We start from the raw sequence: 7324 nt of genomic DNA, 5'->3' as shown, positions 1-7324 counted from the left end.
TACATTGATAAAAATGTACATAGTCATAAAGGCGTGCTCTTGAGTCTGAAAGGGAAGAATCAAGTATTAGTAGGCACTCGTTCTACGGAACGTTAGTCTTTATGTAACACACGTCATGCACGTGGCATGTAGCACTCATGTGGTAATCTACTATGACATTTCACCTGAGGTAAGAACAGTTAAAGAAAACACAAGGTGGTTTCTGCTTCACTACGTATCACTTGAGGGTCAACATAGGCACCCGACGAGTTAGAGTCCCTAATAACTCACTGTTCTAAGCAGAGTTCAGAGCAGGTTTCATAACACTACCTGCGGCTACCACAAAATGTTTCACTTCGTGCACTTGTTTCGCATAATGTTTAAAGAAAACACGCGAGGATTTCCAGCCTGTATAGTTCTTGAGGCTTTCGAAATTCATACTCTGAAAGAGATTCAGAGACGAAGCGACTTTCCTAGGATCATGACCAGCGGGTGTACTGTCAGGATCCGCTCTGCGAATGAAGTAGGTGATTTTTGCTCTCAATTGTTTCAGTGACAAGTCGCTGCCCGATGTTTCTCCTTTGAAGAGTTGGCCTCCACCAAAGTTTGAAGTTCTATGAAGATAGACCTTAAGGCTCTCTACTGGACATAGAGAGGCATCTTCCTTCAAGGGGCATATCCTCCACGGGCCCCATCGTTTGGTAGGTAATTCGTTCTTTGCGAGAAACGTCGGATCAGGGAAGAGGGAGAGGTCTCCTGAATCGTTGAAAACGATATGTCCCTCTTCTCTAGATAGTGCCACCATTTCGCTGACTCGGGCTCCCGAAGCTAGAGCGAAGAGAAATATAACTTTCTGAGTCAGGTCCTTAAGAGGGCATGAATCATTGTCCAAGTTGGAGGCGAAGTGGAGAACTTTGTCTAGAGACCAAGTGATTGGTCTCGGAGGGGGTGCCGGTCGTAAACGGGCACAGGCCTTCGGTAGTTTGTTGAAGATGTCGCTAGACAGATCTATTTGGAAGGCGTATGACAAAGGTCTGGTCAAGGCCGATTTGCAAGTAGAAATCGTGTTGGCTGCCAAGCCTTGTCCATGAAGGTGAATGAAGAAGGACATGCAAAAATCTATAGTGATTTTCGAGGGGTTCTTTGCCTTGACGAAGGAGACCCATTTCCTCCAAGACGATTCGTATTGCCTTCTCGTGGATTCGGTCTTGTATTCCTCGAGGAAGTCTAGACTCTTCTTCGAAATCCCAAACCTTTTCTTAGCGGCTAGGGTGAGAAAATCATGAGATGAAGGTCCTTGATTTTCGATGATGAAGCGAAGACAGTCGACTTCTGTATTTGCTGGGAGAGAACTGGGTCCGGGAGGGGGATCAGCGTTGGCTGCATCTCCAGGATCAAGGGGTACCAGTTGCTGCGGGGCCACTTGGGAGCCACTAGAGCTGCTGTCCCTTTGAAGGTTCTCAATTTGGAGAGGACTTTCAGCAGAAGATTGGTGGGAGGGAACAGGTAAATCTTGGCCCATCTGTTCCAATCCAAGGTCATGGCGTCCACCGCTTCCGCTTTGGGGTCCTCGTACGGCGCTACATATCGAGGAAGTTGATGGTTGTCGCTCGTTGCGAAGAGGTCGATCTGGAGTTCTGGGACTCGGTGAGAGATGAAGGCGAATGATCTTGCGTCTAGAGACCATTCCGACTCTATCGGGTTTGTCCGAGATAGAGCGTCCGCTGTCACATTGCGGAATCCTTGTAGGTGAACTGCAGACAGGTGCCATTTCTTCCTTTCTGCCAGACGGAAGATTGTCAGGAGCACCTGATTTATCTTGGGTGATCTTGAGCCCTGGCGATTGAGACAACGCACTACCACAGAGCTGTCCAGGGTCAGGCGAATGTGTATCGACGGGGCGGGGAGAGTTTCTTCAGCGTCAGAAGAACCGCCATGGCCTCCAAGATGTTGATGTGAAACGTCTTGAATAGGGGAGACCAAGTGCCTTGAGCCTGTTTTTGGTGGGAGTGACCTCCCCAACCCTCCAACGAAGCGTCCGTATGGATGTTGAGAGATGGAGGTGGGTGTTGGAGAGGAAGGGACCTTTTTAGGGCCCTCGCTTCTGACCACGGCTTTAGAAGAAGTCGAAGTCTGCTTGGGAGCCGTCTCTTGAGGTCTCTTCGAGCGATGGATGCGGAACGTCTCCAGACTCCCGCTGCATCCTTTAGCTGTGCACGAAGCACTGGGTTTGTGATCGAGGCGAACTGTAGAGAGCCTAGAACTTGTTCCTGCTGGCGTCTTGAGATCCGTTTGGATTTTAACAGTCGCTTGACAGACCCTGCTATTTCCTTCCTTTTCTTTGTTGGAATGGAAAGGCGGTGTGACTGAAGATTCCAGTGGATGCCTAACCATTGGAACTTCTGAGCTGGAGATAGGCGAGACTTTTTCGCGTGTATCTGGAATCCCAGGTGTTCGAGAAACTGGGTAACTTTTCTGCAGGATTCTATACAATCCTCGGGCGAGGGCGCCCACACTAGCCAGTCGTCGAGGTAGGCCATCACCTGGACGTTTCGGATGCGGAGCTGTTGTACTACTGCGTCCGCTAGCTTTGTGAATATCCGAGGGGCCACGTTGAGTCCGAAGGGCATGGCCCGGAAGGCATAGCTTTTCCGTTGGAGTCGGAATCCAAGGTAGGAGGAAGTGTGATGGTTCATTGGTATGTGCCAGAATGCGTCCGCCAGGTCTATCGAGACCGTGAAAGACCCTCGAGGCAGGAGGGTTCTGATCTGTTGAAGAGTCAGCATCTTGAACTTGTTGTTCGATATGAATACGTTGAGGAGGGATAAGTCCAGAATGACTCTGAGTCTGTCTGAGTCTTTCTTGGGGACACAAAACAGTCTCCCTTGGAACCTTGTGGACTTCACCCTTCTTATCACCTTCTTGTTCAAGAGGTCTAGCACATATTCTTCCAGGAGGGGGGTTGAACGTTGGAAGAATTGCTGGAAGGTTGGGGGTGGTTGCGCCAAGCTCCAGCCTAGACCTTTCTTGATGATGCTGTGTGCCCAGGATTCGAAGGTCCAACGATCCTGGAAGTGGCGGAGTCTTCCTCCCACCGGAAGCACTTCATTGCTTCTGGGGTCCCGAGGACTTGCTGCCTCGGCCGCTAGCTCCCTGTCCTCCTCTGCCTCTGGAGGGCCGGCGAGAGGAATCTCTGCCGGAACCCCTGCCTGAGCTTCTACCTTTGGGACGAAAGGTAGTGGAGTGCTGCTCGAAGGCGGGGTTGAAGGCCGGTGATGAGGACAAAACCGGCTGTGGGACCAACTGAAAGGTCTGTGGCGGCTGAGCGGCCACTTGGGGAGTAGCGGGTGCCGGAAACTGACGTCTGTGCTGACGTTGCTGGGGTCTATGCTTCGACTGCTTCCTCTTAGGCTGAGGACCGTCATCCTGAGAGGGCTTTCTCTTCCTAGACATGCCCCATTTGTTGAGAAGGTTCCTGTTCTCAGATGCGGCTTTGTCTGTGATCTCTTTCACTAGATCAGACGGGAAGAGGTACTTGCCCCAGATGTTGGAGGAAATCAGTTTCCGGGGTTCGTGTCTGACAGTGGCACTGGAGAACACGAATTCTCTGCAGGCTCTACGAGCTCGCATGAAGTGGTACAGTACAGATCCTTGACTAAGGTTGCCATATGAGATTTGGCAAGGACCATGTAATGGTCAGGGACTCTGGTGTCGCCAGCCATTACGTCCATCTGGACCTGGAGAGTGAGAGATGTTGCCAGCCTCTCCTTCGTTTCCTGTTCCCTACGAAGGAGGTGATCGTTTAGCTTGGGGAGGTCCTCATTAAACTGACGTCCAGCAACGTCAGGATCTAGTTTGCCCACCACGAAGGTGTGTTGCACATCCTTTCAGTGTTTGGTGTCGGGCGGGGTGACTGCGGAGAAAGGTGTGCATTCCTCCAATGCAGGGCAGGATTTCCCTTCTTCTACAGCCTTAAAGCAGGCAGCGAAGGCCTTTTCCGTGAAGGGTATCACCACTTCATCGGCGCAACGTAGGTGAGGTACTTCTTGCTCAGAGCCGGAAGTCCAGAGCAGGTAAAGCCTCTGCTCTTAAGCGCTTTGGCAAGCATAGCCTGGGCCTTCGAGAGATCGAACACTATTTTCTCCTTCGGTTCGGTCTCTTCCTTTGAGGATGGTTCTGAACGTAGACGGACGTAACAGTCCGGATACGCCTCAAAGCGGGGGAAGAACTCCACTTCTTCCAGGGGTATGGAACCGATCTTATCGCTGACGAAGATCTTGTCGTCAGCGATGACCATATGCTCGGCGAATCGCCACGGATTGTCGCTCGAGCATGTGGGGAGGTCCTTGATGGAGATTTTGCGAGATTCCTTGGAACCTCCCATCGACCGAATGATCTGGTGAGTTTCTTGGAGCTTCTGCTCCATCACGGATTCAATGAGCCGAATCATATCCTGTGCCGTAGGTAGAGGAGTCGTGGTGGAGGACGTAGATGGGAGAGACACTTCCGTCGGTGTAGGAGTAGGAGGGGGGATGGAGGGAGGGGCATCCTCCTTATCGGACTCGGTATACACAACCCGGTCCTCTTCTTCATCATCCTCCCCTTTACCCTGGGCCATAAGGGTTTTCTCGGTGTCCTCCGAGATCTCTGACATGCGTTCATCATGTTCTGAATCCAGGTGATAATCATTCATGGACTGAGCCATGACAACATCAGGTTCCACTGTAATCTGGACTACGGGGATCTGTTCGACTGGGACCACTGAGTCTGGAGAGGCCTTTGGGAACAGCAAAGACCTCATTTCTTCTGTGGCTAGGTATGGTCCAGTGGCGTTCTTCTGAAAGCCACGTACCCACTTGCGTAGGTTGTCCCGAGCAGTGTCCCGAATCTTCGCTGAGGGAGAATCATAGAATGCTTTCTGTAAGCATTCTTGGCAGACCGAACAGGTGGTGGGGCCCCAGTATTTGAGATCCCCTCTCTTGTGAGCACAAGGGGCGTGTGTCCTACACGCCGTGTGTCCATAGAAGTGTGGCCGACGGACCGCGCAGAAGTCGTGGTCACACCTGACGTACTCCTCCTGTAAAGGAAAGAGACGATGAGTATTGTAGAGTCATAATATGGCTCGTATATAAAGTTAATTATTAACAAGTTAATATTAACTTAAATTAATTGTGATGCACAGAAGGGTGGGTGAAAGGAGACAGACGCATGCCTCGTGTAACCCGCCCGGCTGGTTGCCGTAGCATCGGACAGTCCCAGGTGGCCGTAGGCCTCCATGGAAGGTGTCTTGATAATGGGAATTCCATCTAGAATAACCATATTATAGACTGGGCTTGAAATCTTATCAAGAAAGTCTGGGGATCATGAGATCCTAGTAAGGTTCCGGCAACCAGACGTGCCAATTACACGTAGCGTGCTGGAAAGATGAAACACGCAAGAAGACAGAGTGAAAACTGAACAAAATGTACGATTCCGTACCAGATTGTCTGCGTTAACAAGCCGTCTAGGTGCGGTTTTTAGGAGCTATCGCTAGTAAAGATAGCTGAGAGAAGGGGTGCAAGGCATCTTGCCGCCTCCGGACGGGTCCGGCATACCCCCGGCACGCCGGAAGCCGCTCGAGCAGAGTTTCTGACATTCCAGAATGATCATTCTATGGTCAAAAGAAGCCAGGGTGGCGGCAGCCGGTATCGGCGGCCGCCGGCAAGGAGCGGCGGTTCCGGCAGCCGGAGGCAGTCGGAGGGTGACAGGGGTAAGGATAAAGGAGCATAGCCGGGGCCGGGGGCCGGCTGCTAGTGCCGGCACTCCGGGAGGGGTCGGCAGTGTGCCGAGGTTATGAGGGAATGGAGAGGCCACGGCGGTAAGCCGGCGGCCGGCGGCGATCCCCCGGCACTCGGGGGAAGGCGGCAAGGATAAGGAAGTCACCCGTAGCGGCGGTGATGCCGGGGTAGAGGCGGCAAGGGACAAGCACCAAAGATGGAGGTGGGATGGCAAGGCTGTACTAGCCTAGTCAAGACACCTCTGGAAAAGGTACCACCATGATAGAGGTGAATCTATCATCCTAAGCAGGGGCCGCAATGGCCGGGGGCTAAGGCAGTCCAAGAGAGGACAGGGTGTACCCAAAGAAGGGGTGGAGACTCTTCATGTCGACCAAATGATAACTGACTCCATAGCACTATGGAGGGTCTATGTATCAGAGCGGACAACACTGGGAGCACCACGGGGTCCAGCACTCCAGCCTAGGGTGGAGTGTAGGACAGGGGACATATGAAGCCTAACCTACTGGTAGGTTAGGCTAGGCAAGAGATAGGTTGGGGGGGGGAAAGGGTCTTCTTATAAGAAAGGATGGGTTATGCACCAGAGCGGCCACCTAGGAAGGGAGATGCTCACCCTAACCTATAGTAGGTGGACCAACTGAAAAACGGTGCACGCGTATATTTCAGCAAGGTACATAAACCAGCCCTCCCAACCTAACCTGGATTAGGGTTGTTAGACCCTAATCAAGGAAGGGAGAAGACGTATCGCAAGGAAAAGGTCAAGGACCGATTCAGCTTAAAGGAGGTGATCCTACCTTTAAGGTCCGCAACACTAAGGGAGGGGTCATTCCCTTAGGTGGGGAGGCGATACAGTACTCTGAGGAGTCTTGTCCTATCACATGTAATAGGGTACAAGATTACCAGAGGGAAGCCCTAGGGCTAGGGATGAAGAGAGCATATAGGGGTCCTATCATAAGGTTAGGTTAGCAAGGCACTCAAGATAACCTACCCCCTATATGGTCCCTGAAGGCGAAAAACACTTGCATCACTGTCAATGGTATTGTAAAATAATGCCAGAATCTTCATAACTAACACTAGGATCACTGAAATATCATGCATTAACACTGGTATAGGCTCACTGGCCTAGGGGCTAATCAAAGCCTACTGGTATGGGGTCAGCGAAGACCCAAACTAATGCGTCAAAAACACGATATAAAGTTCCTAGCTATGAAGACTAAATAACTAATAGCACTGATTAGTGATTTATATACCGGTAAGGCTGTTGCGACTAACTAAATAAGGTATGCAAGCAACAGCAGCGTCATAAAATGGCGCTGACCGGTTTGGCAAAGCTCTGCCACAAATATGCAAATATCTCGAAAAGTAAGATTTACTTTAAGGTCAGAGCTTATTTAAACAATACTTAAACCTTTGTACTCAACTTTCCAGAAGAAGATGAAGCTGAAGGTTGAGACATGGCAAGGATGCAAGCAGATAAAGTCGCACAAAGGGAAAAACACGTCCATTGAAGCGAGCTACAGTGATACCTCGGTAGTCGAACGACTCTATACTCGAACAATTCGGAGTTCGAC

The 7324-nt window shown here is 51.0% G+C and overlaps 1 protein-coding gene across 1 annotated transcript in view; it reads left to right on the top strand.

The window, feature by feature from the left end:
• The window catches only part of Hsepi (D-glucuronyl C5-epimerase), a 241519-nt gene that overhangs the window by 162701 nt on the left and 71494 nt on the right, over nt 1–7324 (top strand). The gene's annotated exons all lie outside the window — the stretch shown is intronic.

Source organism: Palaemon carinicauda, chromosome 18, assembly GCF_036898095.1.
Source record: "Palaemon carinicauda isolate YSFRI2023 chromosome 18, ASM3689809v2, whole genome shotgun sequence".
NCBI lineage: Eukaryota > Metazoa > Arthropoda > Malacostraca > Decapoda > Palaemonidae > Palaemon > Palaemon carinicauda.
This window is presented reverse-complemented; position numbering and strand designations above follow the sequence as displayed.